We start from the raw sequence: 25,285 nt of genomic DNA on the forward strand, positions 1-25,285 counted from the left end.
TGCGCAGTGTATAACATGTCAGGAGACAAAAGGTAAGTCCTCAACTGAAGAAGTCTTTGAATTGGGGCCTGGAAGAAGGGAGGATTGCGATATAGGGAAAGAGACAATTCTTACTTCAGGCATTCCTTTTGCAAAAATATCAGGGCACCAAAGTTCAAGGTGTGGCCAGGGAAGACCAACTAGGCCAGGAGAGGCCACTCTGCTGTCTGAGCTTAGTCCACGCTAGGTAAACGCAACTATAGAGAGAAATGTTGAAGAACACTGAAAAATGGAAAGAAAATATAGGAATGCTGCTGCTGCTACTGCTGCTAAGTCACCTCAGTCGTGTCCGACTCTGTGTGACCCCGTAGACGGCAATACTAGTAAATCTCAAAAAGAGAGGAGTAAAGGGGTTTGATCATGCTAAATGGGCCTGTTGCCTTTTGAAAAAATGTAACTATTTAGAATTTTCCAGTGGAATTTCCTCTCTATTCCTCCCTCAGACTGTTTTTAGCACCGTGTCTTTGTGTCCCTCATTCCTTGCTTAGAAGGTTATCTCCTCCAATTTATGAAAAACAAAGGAGCAATTTTCCCCATTCCTGATTCCTATTTCAAGGAACCTGGACAACATATTCCATTCTCAAAAGTATCATTGATAGCAGTGCTTCCACTTCACTCCTGGGCTCTTTACAAATCATGTTATCCTTTAAAATATTGACATATTAAAACTTATTCAGTGTGAAGTTTCAGGGATACGTTCTTTGGAGATTCTTGAAATAAGAGTCACTTTACAAGAGGCAGAGCATTGTGGTCTTTTTAGGTAATATTACTCCGTAAATACAGATCACCACAATTACCAGTGGATGCTTATCTTAAAAATGAAAATAATTGTTTTTCAGAGCTTATAGAAGAGAAAAAAAAAAAAGACCTTCATGAGTTCACTTGCAGTTCAGGAAAACACACACACACACACACACTCAAAGACCTAATGTTGATATGAAAGTAGAACAATTTTCTCAAACCAGGATAGATACATTAAAGAGGAAATTATGGTTCACCTAAAGTTGGCTTTTCATAAATGATGTTCTTTCTCACATACCTCTTGGTGAAAGGCACTACTTTTGAATTTATCAGGAGACACGTGAGATGTGCAGTTTCCAAGACATTTTGACCTGGCTTATGGTTACAAGGTGGAGAAGGCAATGGCAACCCACTCCAGTACTCTTGCCTGGCAAATCTTATGGACGGAGGAGCCTGGTAGGCTGCAGTCCATGGGGTCACTAGGAGTCGGACACAACTGAGCGACTTCACTTTCACTTTTCACTTTCATGCATTGGAGAAGGAAATGGCAACCCACTCCAGTGTTCTTGCCTGGAGAATCCCAGGGACGGGGGAGCCTGCTGGGCTGCCGTCTATGGGTCACACAGAGTCGGACACAACTGAAGTGACTTAGCAGCAGCAGCAGCAGCATGGTTACCAGGATGCTTTAGTAAAATCACTTTTAGTTGTTTTTTTTTTTTTTTTTAATTTTTTAAGGCTTTGTTGACTATGTTATAGTATTGCTTCTGTTTTATGTTTTGGTTGTTTGTCCGTGAGGCATGTGGGATCTTAGCTCCCCTACCAGGGATTGAACCCACAACCCCTGCATTGTAAGGCAGATTTTAATCACTGGACCACCACAGAAGTCTCCATTTTTTATTTTTGAAAAGAAGACATCCATATGTTCACAGTAGATCTGTTTAAAGTTTTGGGGACTAGAATTCCAATGACTGTATACTTCACAATGGAAATGTTACCAGGACCTCTTATTCAGGAATTTTTGAAAAATTAAGGCAATTGAAAAGTAATAAACCTAACTCCCCATCACATCAGTAAAACAGCACATGTTGTAGTTTATTAATCCTTTTTGTTATCATTCACCTATTTGGGTTTTATTGAAAGCAAACTTTCAGAGAATATTTTATCTTCTAACTGAACATATAGATATGATTTTAGAATACCAAGTTTTAAGAGTCTAAGACTGACCTGCCAAAAGAACCATAAAATATCAAAATATTTTCTTGGCTATTTCATTGTTTTTCATGCACTATGGACAAAAATCAAATTCTTTTTCAGAAATAATTTCATACAGATCCACTTCTGTTCTCCTGACATTTTAAACTTGCTTATGTAAAATTAGTTCATCTTTTTTTATGGAAAGGTACTGAGCATTTCACAAGTCACGATATATCCTCTGGTGTGGAATGATTGTTGAATCAAGTTTCAAAACATGGAAGATGCTAATATAGAGCAGTGGAAGAACTGGGGCAGGTTGATTTGTGGTATAATAACAGAAAGCACCAGACTAACACAGAGGATATACACATGAAAGGGGCTGCCTGTTTCCTGTCTCAATAGGCAAAATCAGCAAAATCAAGATTGCCTTTCCTTAGACTTCCTCACATGTGTGTGTGCTCAGTCATGTCCAGCCCTTTGCGACCCCATGGGCTGTAGCTCACCAGGCTCCTTCGTCCGTGGAATTTTCCAGGCAAGGATACTGGAGCTGATTGCCATTTCCTATTCCAGAGTGACTTTCCAACCCGGGGATCGAACTCATGTCTCCTGCGTCTCCTGCATTGGCAGGCAGATTCTTTACCCACTGAGCCACCTGGGAAGCTCTCCTTAGACTTTACTGATGTTTTAAATTATGTATCAGTAGTTGTTTATAGCAGACTTACAGTTTCTTCCAAGGTACAGAACAAATTGTATCTATCAGTTAAAAAGGCAAGAAGGCCAAAATCTTTATTTTGCATTAGAAGTAAAATCTAGCATGAGACAAACTGATAAAATTTGTGTGGACTGGTAATTTTTACAACCTACTTACAAGGCAATAATGTATTTTTAAGATACTCAAATATTCTGTTATAGAAATTTGAAAGCTAAGGAAATGGTTCTTAAAGAAAGAAATATAGCCAGAGGTACCTTTCATTTCAAGAAATGCATAGAGAATACCCACTATTAAGTGTTCCTCATAGAATTAATTGCTTGTCCTGTGTATCAGTTCAGTCGTATGAATTATACCAAAAGGATTCCTGCATTTTGAAAAAATATGATTAATTATTACATATTTCTAATTCCAAGCAGCACAAACTAGGAAGTTTTCTTTTTATTATCTCAAAACTAAACTCCCATATCTGTTTAGCCTCTATGAAAGGTCTGTGAACTGGAAATTACATTTCAACATGTTCAAATTATTCTTGAGGCTTGATCCTAAGGGGTAAATTTTTAGTGCATGGCATTGAGATTTGGCCGTGTAATTCCTGTTAGTACTAATAACAGTCAATTACTAGTCTCTGGAATGTATCTGAATAATTTCTCCTGAAGACTAAATACATGAAAACAATTCATTTTAGTAACTCTCAATATTGCATATAGTATAAACCTTCATGAAACCAAAGAGAAAAAAGTTATAAATATTAAAAAAAAAGAAGAGATACCACCACCTTTAATACAGATTACTTGAGCTTGTGGAACAAATTCCTATTGCTTTTACATCTTATTAAACATAGACAGGGTTGGTGGGGGAATACTGCATGAGCCAAAATAGATGACACATCAACCTTCATGCCATACCAGCCCCTGGGAATGTGACGCTTTACTGCCCCTGATTAGTGGGTTTTTCCCAGATCCGTAATAAGTTTGGGGGTTTGGGCTGCATTTAATATATGGGCCTTCACTGAGTTTAGCTTGGTTCTCATTCTGCTTCATTTGACTCTCCTATTCCCTGAGTTTAATGAGATTGGTAACCAATACAAATTTAATTTCTCAAACATGACTCACCCTACAAATCAGCCTTGGAGAAAACATCGCCTAGAGAGGGGTTGACTTTGGACAATATTGTACCTTGTCAGGAGCTTGCAATGAGTTTGTGCTCTCGGGTTTGGCTCTGACCCCTTCGGCAGGCATCACCCTCTCTTCACAATGTTCCAGCCCTGGCTTCTTAGTCCTACAAAGCCCGCTTCAATATGTTAATCATTGATTCATTTCTCTAACTAGTCACCCGTCTCCTCTAGTGGCTGGAGTGCAAACTCCTTAGTCAGACTTGAAGCTTTGTGACTTTGGGCAAATTAGGTACCGTCTCTGGGTTTCATTGTCTTCTTCTATAAAGGTGGGATAAGAACACTACCTATCTCATAGGGTGGTTGAGGGAATTAAAGGAGTTAAGTAAAGTACTTGAAGCAATGCCTAGCCTACGATAGGCACCAATAAATGAAAACTATTATAATCCCACAAACCTTTGTGTGTCATCCTCTTATATTTGTATAGAGGTATTTATAGTCTCCCTTACGCTCTCACCTTGTAAGACAGATCTTAGTTTGTCTCCTCAGTCCTTAGGACCTTATTTTGCTGTTCAGGTTCATGGGCAAGTGAATAAAGGGAGAGAACTAAGAAAGACCAGACTGACCTGGATTAGAAGGGTCACACAGAATGCAGGGAACAGAATTTGTTTAGAAAATGGGAGGCCAGACTTAGGTAGATAACTTATGTGGAAGGATGGGGAAAGTGAAAAGGAGGGGAGACCAGAGGAGGGGAGGAGGCACCACGCTGAAGAGGAGCTTTAGCGGGTGTGACTGGCTGGACCACTGAGCTCTAGGCACTGCTGCTCACACTCCCATCAGCCAGGAGACTTTGGAGAAGTTTACATTCTTTCTCTCCCACCCTCACTTCTTCCAGCCTTCCTTTCCTCTCTTTTACCCATTTTTTTCTTCTTCTCCTCTTAGTTTAACGTGGGGTTTATTCACTTATAGGGTGGGGTTATGTGCAGGACCATTTTTCCTCCGATCATGAGCACGCCACAGATACAGATACTAGCAACATCACTCCCTCTGTGTCTTGTGGGGCTCTGCACAGAGGCATATGCCACATACTCCCAAACCATCTGAGTGTGCTGTTGAAAACTGTCTTTTTAATAAGTGTGTTTTAGGAAGGCTTCATTTCACTTGCAATTCAGCAACCCAATAATACATAACAGTTTCCATAGCACTTCAGTTCTTTATAGTGTTTAGAATGCTTTCATACTCATGATCTTGTTTCCTCCACAATATTTTTGTGCATTGATAGGTCAGGAACGAACTATCATTCCTATTTAATACAGGAGGAAAACCATGGCTCAGAGATATGCCAGTACTAGAACTAATAACGTCCTGTGATTCTTGCTATGTATTCCCTTTACCTCATCCCAATATCCCCAAATGTTTCCACAAGCCTAATGGGCTCATGTGATTTCTTCATTCTCTGGACTTATAGAATTCCTTCTACATTTTTGTCAGCATTCATAATTTTCCTTTATTTTTGTACTAATTAATTAGCTTGGTTTTATAAAGTTTGGTTTATAGTTTGGTTATAAAAGCTCCTTTTGGCAAGGGGCTGAGTTTCTTCAGGATGTGTGAACCTATATCTGAGGCTACAGGTCTCCAACCAATTTCCTTGCCCTGGTGCAGAAGTCAGACAGCTGGAGTGCTTGTTTTTACTTTTCTGTTCTAGAAAGTCAGCTTTAGGTCGTTATATTGATGTGGAAACTAGAACCCACAACCTCTCACCACCCTCTCTGTGGTTTAGCTCTTTGAGTCATGCAGCATTGAAGTTTAGTAATTAGCACTTAGAAAGCCATTGAGGTCGATCCCCACTGCTCCTGTGTAAAATTTGGACCCATTTAACTGTCAAAGCTTCTTAAAGAACATTTCTGTATAATTCCATGTATTTAAAAATAAATTAAACTAATGGCATTATCCATTCCCTTAGAATGGGATGCAGCAATTGTATATGGACAGAGCAGAAATCTATTAATAGTCGCATGTGTGGTAAGGTGACATTCAGATGCGTCTGCTTCCTCTCATAAAGTCACCTGCTCGAAGCCTATTGAGTAAATGTTAATGAATTTGGGTCTACCTCAGCTGCAAATGGATCAGATCTTACTAATGTAACATTACAGCAACCTAGATTCACTTGGATTATTCTGCTGATTTAAATTAAATTGAACACCAAAGCCAGCAAAATGTATTAGAGAAGAATTAGATGTGCTACAGAAATGTTTAAAAGATGTTCCGAGAACCCAAAGAAGAGGAAGACGAGGGAGGATAAGAACGTCTCTTTGTGTTCTTCCAGCTCTGGGCCCTGAGACTCACATTTGAAGAGATGGACACGATGATTCTGTTGCAGGAATGGAGTTTGCATGTGACCTCCATTAATGTTTAAAGATTGCTCCAGAGTTTAATTTTTAAAACATCATGCTGAAAGCATGCCATCAAGGGCCTGCCAAATTTGGTTTGATAATTTAGCTGGTTTATAGCTAGAGGTGAGGAAAAAAACACTAAGATTTTGTTGCTTTTGTCTTTACTGTTTCAAAAACAATTAAATTTGGATTTTTCTATTTGATCAGTTATTTCTAAAATGGCATGTATTTGCCACTCAAGTCAAAGTGAATCTTATGAGTGGAGGTTTGATACCTTTCCCCCTACATCTACCTGTCTCAGTCTTCTTTCATGTCTTAACTCATGTGCAGTATGTAAGTCCAATGTGGGCATAAGTCCGTGTCCTATGCATGTTCATTAAAGCTTACAAGCCTTTATTCTCTGGCTTTTCATATGTGTTGTTTCCTTATCATGAGGATGTAGACAGTTCCTGGGCTTTGCTTTTTTATTTTATTTATATTTTAACTGGAGGGTAATTATAATGTTGTGTTGGTTTCTGCTGTACAACAACGTGAATCAGCCATAATTATACACACACACACACACACACACACACACACCCATCCCTTCCTTCTTGGCCTCCCTCCTCTATCCCACCCCACCCAGAGTGCCAGGCTGGGCTCCCTGTGTTATATAGCTGTTTCCCAGTAGCTATCTATTTTACACTGATAGTGTATATATGTCAATGCTACTCTCTCAATTCATCCCACCCTCTCCTTCCCCTGGTGTGTGCACAAGTCTGTTCTCTATGTCTGCATCTTCATTCCTTCCCTGCAAATAGGTTAATGCAGCTCAATATCAGAAAAACAAACAATTAAATAATAATAAAAAAAAAATGGGCAGAAGACTTAGACATTTCTCCAAAGAAGACACACAGATGACCAATAAATACATGAAAAGATGCTCAACATGACCCATTATTAGAGAAATACAAATCAAAACTACAACAAGGTATCACCTCACATCAATCAGAATGGCCCTCATCAAGAAGATCTCCAAACAATTCATCTAGAGAGAGTGTGGAGAAGAGGGACCCCTCTGCTCTGTTGGTGGGAATGTAAACAAGACTCTGCTTTTGACACAGCTTCGCGTAATTGTTTTTAAAAGTTTTCCTTCTGGTGCATGTACCTCATGACTCTTGTGGACTTACTAATTTCATTTAGAAGATAAGTTCAGTCAGTCAGCAACAAATACTTTCCCCAAAGTTAATTATGACAATTTTTTTTTCCCTCAAAGCGTAACTGCTGTGTGAAAATGGCCTAAATGTGTTTTGGTTGATTATGTTGGTTATAAGATATTTGTACAGTTGTGAATACAATGAGCTGTTTTTCCATACCCTGTGAGGGGTTTCTTCTTCTCGCTCCCTAAATGGATTTCACTGGTGCTGTGGGACCAAAGTCTCTGACTACCACTATTGTATTCTCCTAAGAGCCTATGCTAGTCTCTTTTACAAAATAATAAGTAATATATAATGCCTACTCTTGAAGACTTTAGCTTAGGTAATTGCACTTGGTAGAAGCTGACATTTGATTGGCCAGGAGTTCCCAACATTTAAAAGATGCCAGCATGGGTTATTGTTGTAAATCAGAAGAGTTCCATGACAGGGTGAAGAGGCTCACTTCGGTTTATAATTACTGTTGATGGACAACTATTCTACTATTCTAAATTCCACATGAGGTTGTGTCCATGAAACATGGCAGGAGATAGACAATATTGAGAGCATCGTGGTTTTTGGTTGAAGGAAAAGGCATTCTGGCTTTCCTACCCCTCCACCCCTCCACTGTCTATGGGTCTTTGTACAAATTAAATATTCCCATGATGGAAAATATGGAAAACAAATAGAACTGAAGCCACGTGGGTGAAGAATCTGAATCAATCAATGTGCTGTGTGTTTAGTTACTCAGTCATATCCAACTCTTTGCAACCCAATGGACTGTGGCCCATTAGGTTCCTCTGTCCATGGGGATTCTCCAAACAAGAATACTGAAGTGGGTTGCCATGTCCTCCTCCAGGGGATCTTCCCAACCCAGGGATCAAACCCAGAGCTCCTGCACTGCAGGTGATTCTTTACCAGGTGAGCCACCAGGGAAGCCCAAGAATACTGGAGTGGGTAGCCTATCCCTACTTCAGGGGCTCTACCCAGGAATCGAACTGAGGTCTCCTGCATTGCAGGCAGATTCTTTACCAGCTGAGCTACCGATAGCTGGTGTGTGTGTAATATTTGCATAAATATTCTAGTAGATACCTTAAAAAGTAAAAGGAACAGGTGTAATTAGTTAACAAAATATTTTATTTAACTCCAAATATGTAAAACATTACCAGTTTAACATGTTCTCAATATAACAAAATTGATAATGAGATATTTTATATTAATTTTTCCCATACCCAGGCTTCAAATCACCTATATTTCACCCTAGTAGCACATTTGAATTCAGACTGGGCACATTTCAACTGCTCAATAGCTACATGTGACTAGTGGCTACATATTGAACTGTATAGGTTTTGATGTACACTTACAGAGATTAAGAACTCTAAGACTCTGAGTCTGAATCTTGCCTCTATCTTGGCCTTCCATGAACATGGGAAAGTTAATGAAATTTTCTGAGACTCAGTTTCCTAATATGTGAACCATGGACAAAAATTGCTCATCTCATTGAGTTGTCATAAGGGTTAAATGAATTTAATATACCTGGAAAATACTGAATATACTACACTAGATAATGCAAAGGAAATGATATTGCTAAGAAAACTACTTGAGCTTAGAAGGGCATTTTGAAAATGCCCTTTGTGTATGATATCAAAGTTGTATTTCCATGTTAACCACATCATCATTACCCCAGCCATCTAATCATGCCATTCGAAATGCTTAATTATTGTTGCTGTTTTGAACTCATTCTGTGTGTTTGCTGTGACCTTGCTGTCTATTGGGAGTAGACTTCTCTCGTTTAGGTATTCAGATAAAATGCTTTCTAACACTTGGGTTTCCAAGAAGCCAAAGGTTTGAAAGTAAAAAGGGAACACTTAACCTGGTTTGAGCTACTTTGCAGTTCAGTTCAGTCGCTCAGTCATGTCCAACTCCTTGCAACTCCATGAGCCACAGCATGCCAGGCCTCCCTGTCCATCACCAAATGCCAGAGTCTACCCAAATCCATACCACTGAGTCAGTGATGCCATCAAACCATCTCATCCTCTGTCGTCCCCTTCTCATCCTGCCCTCAATCTTTCCAAGCATCCGGGTCTTTTCAAATGAGTCAGCTCTTTGCATAAGTTGGCCAAAATATTGGAGTTTCAGCTTCAGCATCAGTCCTTCCAATGAACACCCAGGACCGATCTCCTTTAGGATGGACTGGTTGGATCTCCTTGCAGTCCAAGGTACTCTCAAGAGTCTTCTCCAACACCACAGTTCAAAAGCATCAATTTTTTGGTGCTCAGATTTCTTTATAGTCCAACTCTCACATCCACATGACTACTGGAAAAACCATAGCCTTGACTAGACGGAAGTTTGTTGACAAAGTATTGTCTCTGCTTTTTAATATGTTATCTAGGTTGGTCATAACTTTCCTTTCAAGGAGTAAGTGTCTTTTAATTTCATGGCTGCAATCACCATCTGCAGTGATTTTGGAGCTCAAAAAAATGTCTGTCACTGTTTCCACTGTTTCCCCATCTATTTCCCATGAAGTGATGGGACCAGATGCCATGATCTTCATTTTCTGAATGTTGAGCTTTAAGCCAACTTTTTCACTCTCCTCTTTCACTTTCATCAAGAGGCTATTTAGTTCTTCTTCAACTTTCTGCCATAAGGGTGGTGCTATCTGCATATCTGAGGTTATTGATATTTCTCCTGGCAATCTTGATTCCAGCTTGTGTTTCTTCCAGACCAGCATTTCTCATGATGTACTCTGCATAGAAGTTAAATAAGCAGGGTGACAATGTACAGCCTTGACGTACGCCTTTTCCTATTTGGAACCAGTCTGTTGTTCCATGTCCAGTTCTAACTGTTGCTTCCTGATCTGTATATAGGTTTCTCAAGAGGCAGGTCAGGTGGTCTGGTATCCCTATCTCTTGAAGAATTTTCCACAGTTTATTGCGATTCACACAGTCAAAGACTTAGGCATAGTCAATAAAGCAGAAATAGATGTTTTCTGAAACTCTCTTGCTTTTTCAATGATCCAGCGGATGTTTGCCATTGATCTCTGGTTCCTCTGCCTTTTCTAAATCGAGCTTGAACATCTGGAAGTTCACGGTTCACGTATTGCTGAAGCCTGGCTTGGAGAATTTTGAGCATTACTTTACTAGCGTGTCAGATGAGTGCAATTGTGTGGTAGTTTGAGCATTCTTTGACATTGCCTTTCTTTGGGATTGGAATGAAAACTGACTTTTTCCAGTTCTATGGCCACTGTGGAGTTTTCCAAATTTGCTGGCATACTGAGTGCAGCACTTTCACAGCATCATCTTTCAGGATTTGCAATAGCTCAACTGGAATTCCATCACCTCCACTAGCTTTGTTTGTAGTAATGCTTCCTAAGGCCCACTTGACTTCACATTCCAGGATGTATGGCTCTAGGTGAGTGTGAGTGATCACACCATCATGATTATCTGGGTCACGAAGATCTTTTTTGTAGTTTTTCTGTGTATTCTTGCCACCTCTTTTTAATATCTTCTGCTTCTGTTAGGTCCCTACAATTTCTGTCCTTTATTGAGCCCATCTTTGCATGAAATGTTCCCTTGGTATCTCTAATTTTCTTGAAGAGATCTCTAGTCTTTCCCAGTCTGTTGTTTTCTTCTATTTCTTTGCTCTGATTGCTGAGGAAGGCTTTCTTATCTCTCCTTGCTATTCTTTGGAACTCTGCATTCAGATGCTTATATCTTTTCTTTTCTCCTTTGCTTTTCATTTCTCTTCTTTTCACAGCTATTTGTAAGGCCTCCCCAGACAGCCGTTTTGCTTTTTTGCATTTCTTTTCCATGGGGATGGTCTTGATCCCTGTCTCCTGTACAATGTCACGAACCTCCGTCCATAGTTCATCAGGCACTCTATCTATCAGATCTAGTCCCTTAACTCTATTTCTCACTTCCACAGTATAGCCATAAGGGATTTGATTTAGGTCATACCTGAATGATCTAGTGGCTTTCCCCACTTTCTTTAATTTAAGTATTAATTTGGCAGTAAGGAGTTCATGATCTGAGCCAGTCAGCTCCCGGTCTTGTTTTTGCTGACTGTATAGAGCTTGTCCATCTTTGGCTTCAATGAATATAATCAATCTGATTTCAGTGTTGAACATCTGGTGATGTCCATGTGTAGATTCTTCTCTTGTGTTGTTGGAAGAGGGTGTTTGCTATGTTGCTATGGCCAGTGCCTTCTCTTGGCAGAACTCTGTTAGCCTTTGCCCTGCTTCATTCCATACTCCAAGGTCAAATTTGCCTGTTACCCCAGGTGTTTCTTGACTTCCTACTTTTGCATTCCAGTCCCCTATAATGAAAAGAACATCTTTTTAGGGTGTTATTTCCTGTAGGTCTTCATAGAACCATTCAACTTCAGCTTCTTCAGCATTACTGGTTGGGGCATAGACTTGGATTACCATGATATTGAATGGTTTGCCTTGGAAATGAACAGAGATCATTCTGTTATTTTTGATATTGCATCCAAGTACTCCATTTTGGACTCTTTGTTGACTATGATGGCTACTCCATTTCTTCTAAAGGATTCCTGCCCACAGTAGTAGATATTATGGTCATCTGAGTTAAAATCACCCATTCCAGTCCATCTTAATTCGCTGATTCCTAGAATGTCAATGTTCACTCTTGTCATCTCCTGTTTGACCACTTCCAATTTGCCTTGATTCATGGACCTGATATTCCAGGTTCCTATGCAATATTGCTGTTTACAGCATTGAACCTTGTTTCTATCACCAGTCCCATCCACAACTGGGTGTTGTTTTGCTTTGGCTCCATCCCTTCATTCTTTCTGGAGTTATTTCTCCACTGATCTCCAGTAGCATATTGGGCACCTACTGACCTGGGGAGTTCATCTTTCAGTGTCCTATCACTTTGCCTTTTCATACTGTTCATGGGGTTCTCAAAGCAAGAATACTGAAGTGGTTTGCCATTCCCTTCTCCAGTGGACCACATTCTGTCAGACCACTCCACCATGACCTATCCATCTTGGTTGGACCCACACAGCGTGGCTTAGTTTCATTGAGTTAGAGAAGGTGTGGTCCGTGAAATCATATTGGCTAGTTGTCTGTGATTGTGGTTTCAGTCTGTCCGCCCTCTGATGCCCTCTCTCAGTGCCTACCATCTTACTTGGATTTCTCTTACCTTGGATGTGGGATATCTCTTCACGGCTGCTCCAGCATAGCGCAGCCACTGCTACTTTTACTTTGTAGTAAATAATTTAGATGGATAGGATACAGTGATTTTCCACAATGCTCATTGACTCAAAATATACAAACAAATGGAAATTGTTTATTCTCCTAATTGTACAGATTTTCTGCTAATTCCAAAGGAAGATAAAATCCATTTTGTCAGCAAACACCATGACTGCAAAAAGTGGACTGGCACCTCTTATATCCTTCAAATAACTGTCAGAATTCATGGACACCACAGTAATGTTGTGGAAAGCCTATCATAAGTTACAATATTCACATAGCTGCCAACCACCTATAACAAGTGCCAGACATCAATAACTGTCCACGTTGTCAAAGGAAAGCAGCGAGGACAAGCAGCAGTGATACCACAACCAACATTGTAACAGCTAACCAACAGGACAATATTAATTCATGATCATGGCAGCCTTTGAAGCTAGCCAGAGATGGAAAAACCAAAACAAAAAACCCCGCAACAATAGAATGAATTCAATCAGACCATCCAGGCTGGTTAAGGCCCACGGAGTAATCAGAGGCCAGCCAAAACCCCAAATTACCCATTCAGGCTCTTAGGAGAAGGGGAATTGCAGAGGCTGTGGTTCAAAGGTGGTGTGTTTTTGTCTGCTACAGATTTTCACAGGCTCTTTTTTCATCCACTGGGGGTGGGAAAAAAGACCCTTGGCATCCTTTCTCCTGGTAAAAGACAATTAGAAGATCCTGCTAGAGATTTGAGGAACTTGAGAGTTTCCTATCCCCAATCCCCTCAATTACATTTGAAAAGATTGAGACCTAGAGAAGCTAACTAATTGCTCAAAGTCATGCTGCCAGTTCTTGGGAATGTCCAAGACTAGAAGATAGATTTGCTATACTAGATTCCGTACATTAGTCTTTCCAGGCTTCCTGTCTACTCTCCTTTGATTTTGTAAGAGCAAGAATCCTTTTCTCCTTGTTCTTTGAGCTGGCATCCTAAGATTGTAAGAAGAACTGAAGATGGGAATGGCAAAATAATAGAAATCCCAGATGGAGAAATGTATTGTCATTCTTCCGGGACTTATTTTTACAGTGAGTGGTCTTTTCACTCAGTAAACCTAGATTTGGTGACTTCACAAATGCATAGTTTATATTTTCTACACTATTTCCAAGGTCCAGAGTCTGCATTGTTTTTGTGTTAGCATGCTTATTTCCAGGCAAACACCGAAAGTTCCTACGAATGCCTAAATTACATCCAGAAAGTATCCTCGGATCTAGGAAAATGTAAGTCATTTAAAGGACTTGTTGATACTTGTTGTTGTTGTTAAGTCACTAAGTTGTGTCTTACACTTTTGTGATGACGTGGACTGTAGCCCGCCAGGCTCCTCTGGGCATGGGATTTCCCAGGCAAGCATACTGGAGTGGGTTGTCATTTCCTTCTCCAGGGTTTCTTCCCTACCCAGCGATCAAACCCACGTCTGCTGAACTGGCAGGTGGATTCTTTACCACTAAGCCACAAGAGAAGCCTGTTTATATTTAGACTGTATTAAAGTATAGAAATCTCCTCTTTGTGTTTCCACCAAACCTGAGTAGCATCCTGTTCCCAGAGAAGTTAAGTTTGTAGAATACTCATTTACTGCTAAAAACGAACTTGTTTCATAAACAATAGTTTATTCTTATAAACACTGGTTTTGTGGGCAGTTGTGGAATTGTGCTAGAAAGCTCTGGATTTTGAGTTACAAGAACTGAGAGATTTTAAGACTCTGATTGGCTACTTATTATCAAATACTGTGCACCAAAGATGGCTATGATTAGGATTAAATGGAAAAACATATGTACACGCATTGTATAAACTATAGTGCATTGTACAAATGTAAGATCTTATTATTTTGCTCACAGTCTAATAGGTATTTGCATTTACTATATTGAAATAATTTATATTTATATAAAATATTTTCTATATGATTGATAGAGATTATGTCCAGATTGGAGATGTTTATTGATAAGCTTCTTATTTAATTTTTGTGACCTATTTATTTTAATAAGACAGTTTACTTTATAGCTGACTTGAAATTTGCCTCAAATATTCATCTGACAGTGACTACAGCTATCAGACCCACTGTTTATGGTGCAAAAATCAAACTAAACGTTTATAAAAATTTCCACAGAAGATTCCAGCTAATGAAAGCACCATTTGTGGTGTCCTAAAACATGCGCACACATAGGTATTGCCCCATTTATCAGACATGAGAGCTAATTATCTCATACACCACTATATCTCTTCCACTCTCTGCATTTCAATTCCCAATATTAACACATAGGTGGTCAAGCTGACCATCGAATAGCCTGCATGAGCATGAATGCATTAAATAATTTAATGTTGGAAGAGTTTATTAAACTGCCACATTCTAATCAGCATGCGTACCTGCCTTCATTAATTTTGCACTGGTCCATGGTGTGTCTCCACAGCCAACATGGAGAGTACTAATGTTAATAGGGGCTCTTAACAAACAGGACCAGTTAATCAAGGAAAATTTACTATTAACCACATGACCATGCATACTGCAATCTAATTACAATCTGATTTAACCCTCACCCTGCCACACCCATTTAAACACCTTTCATATTATTTGTCAATGAAACTGCAGAAAATAAGGCATCATTATTTCATTAGAGTAAGGAGATATTTGCATTCACACATAATTGTGAACATGAGAGGTTTTCTGATTGCCACAGTTCCATGTTGAAGCCATTCAGTTTTGTTAAAGATCACTATGAAGAGAGTCCTGGTCCTGGCTCCTAAATATTTTTAATTCTCTGAAAATAATTGATTATGAAGACAGAGTTTCTCTGAATGAACATCCATAGTCTGAACTGGTTCAGGAGAAATAGAGGATTTGGCAAGTTTCAGTTTATTGCTAAGTGAATGTTATAATATAATGTAGGTTATTTTGTTTGACTTTAACAAACAAATCTGAGATATTAACACTAAGCCTGAGCATACTAGAAGCCCATCATTTAACCAAATGTGTCTACTTCAATACTGGTGAACTGGAGTGATACCATGACTGTCTGCTTTGAAGAAATATATAAAAAGGAAAAGAAATTGTGACCAGCGATTTTTGTTTTGTTTTGTTTTGTTTTACTTCTTCACTTTGTCATGGTTTCTGTTTTACCCCTTTGGGTCACACAAGTTTGTGTGTATTTACAGTCAATTTCTGGTTTAGTGATTATGCCATTTTCAGTGAAGAGGTACGACTTCTGAATCAGGGTAAGAAAGAAAGCTTTGAGAATTTAGAAATCCCAGTGCTGATATTTATGAAATATCAAAGAGAGAAGTTACAACACCTTTGTCAGTTTTGGCCTTATGACCCTCTTGCTCCTTGAAATATTAGCCCGCACTGAAGGGACCAAGGAAATATCCCAGCAGTTGGCAAAACTTTCAGTTTGATAACTGAAAGGACTTTTAAAATACTTTCTTGAAAGACTGTACCCTGTTTTAGACATTTCTTCCATAAGGGTTGATAAAGCCTCTTTCCCTATAATATATTTTATTTTAGGTCAAATTATCCTGCTTTGATGATACAGGCAATCCAACGTGTGTCAGCTGTGAGATCAGATGAACTGTATTTTTATACGGAGTAGGTCTGGGCAGAAGAAACCATTTTATTCTGTATCATAGGACTGTAGTTCTATATCTGGATTGCATTTTCTCTTCTTGTGACTCATGGATTTGTAAGTGATTTTTACAGTCATCCTTTTGATAAAGCAGCAATTATATCTAGATTTTATTGCTACATTATATGGTGGTCTTACCTGTTGGAATATCAACACTATCAAATGCAGAGTTGATTGGATAGCATTGTCTTTACAGAAGAATGGTCCACAAGGAACCTCCAACTAATCGTCCACAAGGAGCCTTGGAGGAACATTTAAAGAGTGATGTGATATACAAACGTCAGTGTATACAATTTACCACTAATCTGCTCACTCCTAGAGATGATGTAAATTCTCCAACACCAAGCCCAGTATCAAGTAGACCAGGGTTAGAGCTGGCAGAAATGGCTGTCTATGCTGCAGACCACTGGAAGGAAATATGAGGGGGATACTTAAAGACACGTCACTCTCTTTTAGGGCTCCAATTAAAAAAAAGGGGGGGGAGGGAAACAGTATTTGTTTTCTCTGTTACCATTTCTAAGAAATTATAGAGTAGTAATATAGTCAAGCTTTGGAGAAGGAAATGGCAACCCACTCCAGTGTTCTTGCCTGGAGAATCCCAGGGACGGGGGAGCCTGGTGGGCTGCCGTCTATAGGGTCGCACAGAGTCGGACACGACTGAAGTGACTTAGCAGTAGCAGTAGCAATATAGTCAAAGCAAGGAAAAATTGAATTTAGCCAAGAATAAAATATTTTCCCACTTGAATGGTGCAGTGTTTTCAGAAATGGTTCACAAACTGTATAAATAACTTTGTTTAGGAAACTGATATTTCATATGTAGGATACCTTTGCTTTGTTTCACTTATGTGTTGTCATTTTGATGTTTTGATGAAGTTTTGTCTGTGTATATGGTTGTCTAAGGAAGCTGTGAGGTTTAGTGGAAAAGTGTTCAAGGGTTGGGAGCTTTGGATTGTGTTTCTAGCTCTGCTCAGTTCCCTCATTTGTAAAGAGGGAGTGTTAGATTAGCTAATTTCTAAGGATGTTTCAACATGTTGATTTTAAGTATATGGGGTAATAGAATCTAAGAGACAATATAGAACATAAGGTTCCCTTCAAAGTTTCAGGAACCATACCTGGACAGTCAGGGGGATGTTAAATGATGACTTTCCTTCCTTTCTTTCTTTTTTAAAAATGTCGTGTTAAAAGTAAGGGCACCCAATTCCAAGTCTTTTACTTTATTCCTTTATTTTACTCCTTGTAAAATGTATAAATTCCAAACTGAGGGCTGATATTGCAACAGTACTCTACATGACTCATAATTTAGTTTGGAAATGCCATATGATAATCCCATATAAAGTCTTGTTAATCAAAGGACTCAGCCTTCGGGTCATGATGTTGCTTTGATTATTTCACACATTATTTACATAGGGAAGATCCAAAAGGCACATTCGACATCCAGTTTAAGAGAGAAGGCTCAAATGTGATTAATTCTGAAAATATGAAAGGATATAAATGTAAAATTGGCTAGACATTAACACACAGAGACTATATATATACATATGTACACATACACATATACATAGACGTTATGATTGAACACGAGAGAAAAAATCCAATATCGTGTAAGTGGAAGAAATATGAGCAAAATAAATAAACAGCATTTACTCTTTATTCAGTAGTTTTGTCTAGATTCACAGAAAATGTACAGCAGTAAGACTGCACACTACAAGGTGGTGGACCATTTCTTTAGTAATCCCAGTCAGCTGGAGCCAGGAGCCAGGAAAGGAGAGAGTGTGGAATGGGGAGGTCAGGTGGTGAGCTTGATGCAAGGTTTATAGCCTTAGCTGCCATCCAAGGAGGGTGACTCCCAGCAGAAAAACACCAAGAGTGCCCACTTGTGAGTGTGCACATGTACCTGTTAAGTGCATGTGCAGATGTGCACAGGTACACGAGTCAGCTAAACCAGTAATTGGAGTTTTCCTGGGGGAAGGCAACCTGGAAGAATGAAGGAATGCATGGAAGAGATCTTTGATCTGCTTCATCTACGTGTATTTACTGTGTTAGCTCAACATGCCATTGGCAATTATTTTGAGACATAGATAAGAAAAAGGAGATTGTGTGAAAAAGAAATTAAAATGGAAAGAGCAACCTTGAAGCCCAGAAATGCAAGCTAAAACAAAAAAACACTTTCCACTTCCTTTAGTTATTTTTCCTGTATCTTTCTTCCTCAGTAACATCAACTTACTATGATCTTTCTCTGGGTAACAGATAAGTAGTTTCAGGTGGAGCCGAGACTCATCCTTGGTTTATATTTTCTTAGGGTAATAGAACATCCAGTACCAAGTACCTAGTCCAACAAAATTGTCCATTTGCTCAGACATTCTTGGTCCCCAGTAGGAGATGAGCTGTAATATGAAATTCACTTTGCAAGGGACAAACTTTAACAATTTATACTGCAAAACTCCTATAAAGATTCAACAAACAATATTTTCCATTGTACTCGTGTTACTACCATTGAAAGAACCAAGGTCAGAGCACATATTCATTTGAGATGGGAGACAAGACTGAGCATTTTGCTCAGAAAATTGGCTCCAAAATACACAAAGAAAGTCGCAGAATGGATTTTAATAAATGTGGTATTACATACCAACACTTTGTGATATTATGCCAACTTAATTAAATGTTAAATTTAGTATTCATTAAAACTTCACTGCATTTGAAAACAATTTGTAGGTTTAGATTTTCTCACTTTGTGAAATTTTCAACTGTGCATGGTAATTGCTGAGAGTTCAGAACAAGTTGTGAATCAAGTCAGTTACTAGTAGCCAAATGATTTCAAAAGCAAATTTACATGTATTTTTTTGAAAAAAATCATACCAATATTAGGTTAAATGCGGATCCTGGGTATATTTTTAGTAAATGTTGATGTATGGTGGGGAGAGGGGCAAGACTTCCAAATGTAAAAGGGCTTAAGGCCAGTGAAGTCTGAGAAAGAATCTGATTAAAGAGTCAGTTGTTTTAAAGTGACTTTATAGAAGGCACTGGTGTTTTAAGGGATTATTTCTAGAATTGTCTGAAGGTGACCAAGCTGCATCCTTTATTCTTAAGCACTCTCAATTGAAGGGCATCCAGCTAGTCTTGGATATCTGCGGGGATGGCGGATGATTATATGAAACCTTTGCAGCAGGAAGGCTCTCCCTGCTGGCTTGATACAGCTCATGGACACCCAGCACTGCCTGGAACAGGTTGTTAACTATAATGATACCCTAGATGTAGGCTCTCTTTGACTTTCTAGGCTCTTCACATGAGCTCTCGTAACCTTGCTCTATTTCACATAAAGCCATATGGGCCAAATTTGTCTTGTACACAGCTCAGCGTGTCTTGAAGGAAGAGTTTTTCTCTCAAGATGTCCCTGGGCTTGGGATGTCTGTCCCATTAAGACTTTCCCCAAATCTACATTATGTGGTTTCTTGGAGAAACTCCTTTCCTGACAGGAGTTTTTCCTTTCTTTTTGGGGTTCTGTCTTCCCCCTAATAATCTAGGATAAATGAAAGCGTTGGGTAATGTTTAGGACAGGACTGAGCATTTTCACTTTCACTTTTCACTTTCATGCATTGGAGAAGGAAATGGCAACCCACTCCAGTGTTCTTGCCCGGAGAATCCCAGGGATGGAGGAGCCTAGTGGGCTGCCATCTATGGGGTTGCACAGAGTCGGACACAACTGAAGCGACTTAGCAGCAGTAGCAGTAGCAGAAGAGAAAAAGAAAGCAGTTGTCCTGAGCCATGAGAATAGTCTCCACCTTTATCCTGAGACAGAAGCTTAAGTAAGGCTGGTATTTTTTTTTTTTTTTTAATGCTTGCTTTGAGCAAGCACATGGTTGGCTTTATCATAACTGGCCTTCACTAAGTGGCGTTATGTGCTGGGCTGGAACTTTTTTCTCAATTGTACACAGTGGATCGTTGTAATTCACACAACTGCTTTTTAGAAGGATACAACACTATGTTTTCTTTCTCCTCTTACCCTCTTCCTTCCCCTGGCCCCTATCTCCTCTCTCCATCCTTGCCTTCTACTTTAACTGTCTTTTGGGCAAACTTCTAATTGAAATCTACATCTTTCTCTCTCTTAGGTCACTTTCCTTTAGAAAAGACTCATTCTTATAAAAAATCATGATAGTTTGACAAGCTGAGGGCAATTACCTAATCAATACCAGTCAGAATGAGAAGCCCATGATGGATGCCCCTTTGGATTGAAAGAAAAGCAGCAGAGACATATTAAATTAGGCTCATCTCATTTGGCCCATCACCAGAGGATCCTGAAGCAAGGTAATTCGGCCTTTAAAAAATTGAGAGACCGTCTGCATCACCCCAGTATGAAGAAAGGTCTCAGACAGGGTAATTAGAGAATTTCAACAATTGCTCGCTTTTCAAGAAAGAATTTTTTCAAAGTCTTTTGGAGCTCAAACTAGAAATTAAAGAAAATTAGTAAGCCCATCTCCTCAGTTCCTATAGACTAGGTGGGGATATTCCATGAGACAACGTGGGCATAGGAAAGAATGAAAAGAAATCATTGCTACCCTTCAGACACCATAATTCTTAACCTACCCTTTTCAACTTGGCAGGTTAATAAACGTTTTAATTATACTTTTAGCTTGATACTTCTTCTAAAGCCAAACAGTAAATCTCTTTAGATTGTGTTGTCATTGGCCGTTAACATCACTAACAAGGCAATAGATCTCGGGTATTTAGCCATCATTACTTCTCTTTGGCTCAAATCTTCAGAATCAACAACAGCACACTCAGAGAAACTAATACACACTTGAATCTAAACATCACTATGAAAAGGTGACCTCTACCCAATGACAATGCACATTTTGAAATGATTGTACAGTTATAGAAATGAACCGTGATTTAAACGTTTATTTAAATCACATCTTACAGTAGTTTTCTCAACTACTTCCTCCCCATCTAATTCAAAGATCAGTGACCCTGATAAGTCGTAAGCAAAAGACACCAGGGTTAAACATTTGGGGGACCTGGCATAGGACACTCTGCTTATAGAAATCCAGAGGGTTGCTTAGGAAGTTGTCTTTTTATTCAGTGTCCTCAAACTTTAGATGCATAAAAGTGACCTAGACGGCATAATCCAGTATGCTTGGGAAGGATCCAGTTATCTGCATTTTCGTAAGTGTCCCCAAGTGATACTATGCTGGTGGTCCATGGACCACATGTTAAGAAATAGTACATCTCATTCTCTTTTCTATCAGCCTTCTGGCATTGTGGGAAGTACACCAGGTTAAGATGATGAGAATCAATCACTTCGTGCACAGGCCACCATGGAAATGGACTGAGGCTCATTCGGTCTAATAACACCGTCCAAGGCTTTGATGTTCTGTCACTTGCCCCTGAAGAACTGCCACTTTTCCTCCTCCAGCTGGCATCTGTTTGTTTTTTCAGGTCATTCTGTTGAAATGTATTCTATTTGCAAGAGTGTTCTATGGAAAATGATGAGTTTTTATTTCATCTTTTACCAACAAATACGTGCTTTTGCCTTTTTACACATGGCAGCCAGCTTTCAGTTCCTTCCTAAGTAGAGGGGAACTCCCTTGCCAGGAAGAAGATAAATTTGTAAATTAATTCATTTCCGTCAGAGTTATAGTCAAGGCCTTCAATGCCATCACCTCTTCTGTCTTTTGCTCACTCAAACCAACCACACTGTCTCCCTCTTTCTCAAACAGGTTAGGCCCACTCCCTCTTTAGGGCATTTATCCTAGCTGTTTTATCTGTTTGGGACTCTCTCCTCCCAGATGTCCACTCTAAGTCTTTGCTAAAATCCAACCTCTGCGTCTCTCTCTTGATCCATCCACCAAGAAGAAGATCTCTCTTTCCATATATATATTATTTTTTCCCCATATAACTTATTTCCTTATAATGTATTATTGAATTCACTTAAAAATAGTGTTGTTAGTTTCTCTTACCCACAGGTTATAAATTCCACAAAGGTTGGAATTTTATTTTTCAGGTTGGTGCATAACAGGTAAATCAAACTCTGATATACAACAAGTGCTTCATAAATAAATAAATAGATCTTTGTTGGGTGAAAGACTAGATGTCTAATTACTTATAATAGTTTCCTCTTCACCAGCATATGCATCAAAATCTAAGAAAAGCTGGAGGAGACAACAGTTAAGTAGGGTGTAAATCCCATATTATTTAGATTTACCTAAATTCATGTATGATTCAGAAACTATATTTGAATAATAGGTATTCTAGGGGGTCTTAAATTACTCTATAGAGATTATTAACTTCTCAGCCTACTCCTCCAGCTCTTTCAAACTCTTTACCATGAATATTGATTACTGCTATAAGGAGGGCAGAGTACTTAGAGAAAGTAGAGAAACTGTAGGGAAAAAGTTGAATGCATGGGAGCTGTAATTAGCATTATCCAAATGGTATTAAAATATTACTAGGGACTTGATGCTATCTTGGCATTTTGTATACATATCTGTTGGAAATTATTTGCCAGATTTATAGGAATAGCTGCCTTGGTGGAGAATTTATGACACAGGATGCTATGCTTCACAAACATTATCTACCAACTTCTTCCAAAGAGTCCTAGTAAGTATGGTGTTAGGATTCACTGGCTTGCAAACTGCAGGGAATCCAACTCAAACTGTTTTAAACAAAACAGAGTTTATAGTCTTTCATATTTATTCATGTATCTAGAAAGACAAGATGGAATTCCTGGTGGCTCAGTGGTAAAAGAATCTGCCTGCATGAGGGAGACATGGCTTCAATCCTTGGGTGGGGAAGATTCTCTGGAGAAGAAAATGGCAACCCACTCCAGTATCCATGAATAGAGGATCCTGGCAGTCCATGGGGTTGCAAGAGTCGGTCATGACTTAGAGACTAACGCATCACCAGAAAGTCAAGAGAAAAAAAAGGTATTGCTATCAATTACTTGAACATTTAAAATAACATAAGCAAAGTAAAAATAGAATTTTAGCCATCTTAACTTTTTAAAATCACATAAGCAGAGCAATTATTTAAATTTATATTTAGATACTTCTATGCCCCAACCAGTAGTGCTGAAGAAGCTGAAGTTAAATGGTTCTCTGAAGACCTACAAGACCTTCTAGAACTAACACCCCAAAAAGATGTCCTTTTCATTATAGGGGACTGGAATGCAAAAGTAGGAAGTCAAGAAACACTTGGAGTAACAGGCAAATTTGGCCTTGGAGTACAGAATGAAGCAGGGCAAAGGCTAATAGAGTTTGCCAAGGGATTACACTGGTCATAGCAAACACCCTCTTCCAACAACATAGTAGAAGACTCTACACATGGACATCACCAGATGGCCAATACCGAAATCAAATTGATTATATTCTTTTCAGCCAAAGATGGACAAGCTCTATAGAATCAGCACAAACAAGACCAGGAGCTGACTGTGGCTCAGATCATGAACTCCTTATTGCCAAATTCAGGCTTAAATTGAAGAAAATAGGGAAAACCACTAGACCATTGAGGTATAACCTAAATTAAATCTCTTACGATTATACAGTGAAAGAAAGTGAAAGGGAAGTCATTCAGTCATGTCCGACTCTTTGTGACTGCATGAACTGTAGCCTACCAGGCTCCTCCCTCCATGGGATTTTCCAGGCAAGAATACTGGAGTGGGTTGACATTTCCTTCTCCAAGAGATCCTCCCAACCCAGGGTTTGAACCCAGGTATCCCGCACTGTAGGCAGACAGCTTTACCATCTAAGCCACCAGGGAAGTCCTCAAATTCCACGATTATACAGTAGAAGTGACAAATAGATTCAAGGGGTTAGATCTGATAGAGTACCTGAAGAACTATGGGCAGGGGTTTGTGACATTGTACAGGAGGCAGTGATCAAGACCATCGCCAAGAAAAACAAATGCAAAAAGGCAAATGGTTATCTGAGGAGGTCTTACAAATAGCTGAGAAAATAAAAGATGTGAAGGCAAATGAGGAAAGGAAAGATACACCCATTTGAATGCAGAGTTCCAAAGAATGGCAAGGAGAGATAAGAAAGCCTTCACAGTGATCAGTGCAAAGAAATAGAGGAAAACAACAGAATGGGAAAGACTAGAGATCTCTTCAAGAAAATCAGAGATACCAAAGGAACATTTCATGTAAAGATAGGCACAATAAAGGACAGAAATGGTATGGACCTAACGAAGCAGAAGATATTAAGAAAAGGTGGCAAGAATACACAGAAGAACTATATATAAAAAAAAAAAAGATCTTCATGACCCATATAACCACATTGGTGTGATCAGTTACCTAGAGCCAGACATCCTGGAATGCGAGGTCAAGTGGGGCTTAGGAAGAATCACTACAAACAAAGCTAGTGGAGGTGATGGAATTCCAGTTGAGCTATTTCAAATCCTAAAAGATGATGCTGTGAAAATGCTACACTCAATATGCCAGCAAATTTGGAAAACTCAGCACTGGCCACAGGACTGGAAAAGGTCAGTTTTCATTCCAATCCCGAAGAAAGGCAATGCGAAAGAATGCTCAAACTACCACACAATTGAACACACCTCACACGCTAGTAAAGTAATGCTCAGAATTCTCCAAGCAAGGCTTCAACAGTTCATGAACTATGAACTTCCAGATTTGGGTGGATTTAGAAAAGGCAGAGGAACCAGAGATCAAATTGCCAACATCCGTTGGATCATCAAAAAAGCAAAAGAGTTACAGAAAAACATCTACTTCTGCTTTATTGACTATGCCAAAGCCTTTGACTGTGTGGATCACAATAAACTGTGGAATATTCTTAGTGATGGGAATAGCAGACCATCCAACCTGCATCTTGAGAAATCTATGTGCAGGTCAGGAAGCAACAGTTAGAGCTGAACATGGAACAACAGACTGGTTCCAAATTGGGAAAGGAGTATGTCAAGGCTGTATATTGTCACCCTGCTTATTTAACTTATATGCAGAGTATATCATGAGACAGGCTGGGCTGGAGGAAGCAAAAGCTGCAATCAAGATTGCTGGGAGAAATACCAATAACCTCAGATATGCAGATGACACCACCCTTATGGCAGAAAGTGGAGAAG

This window comes from Bos taurus, chromosome 3, assembly GCF_002263795.3.
Source record: "Bos taurus isolate L1 Dominette 01449 registration number 42190680 breed Hereford chromosome 3, ARS-UCD2.0, whole genome shotgun sequence".
Taxonomy (NCBI): domain Eukaryota; kingdom Metazoa; phylum Chordata; class Mammalia; order Artiodactyla; family Bovidae; genus Bos; species Bos taurus.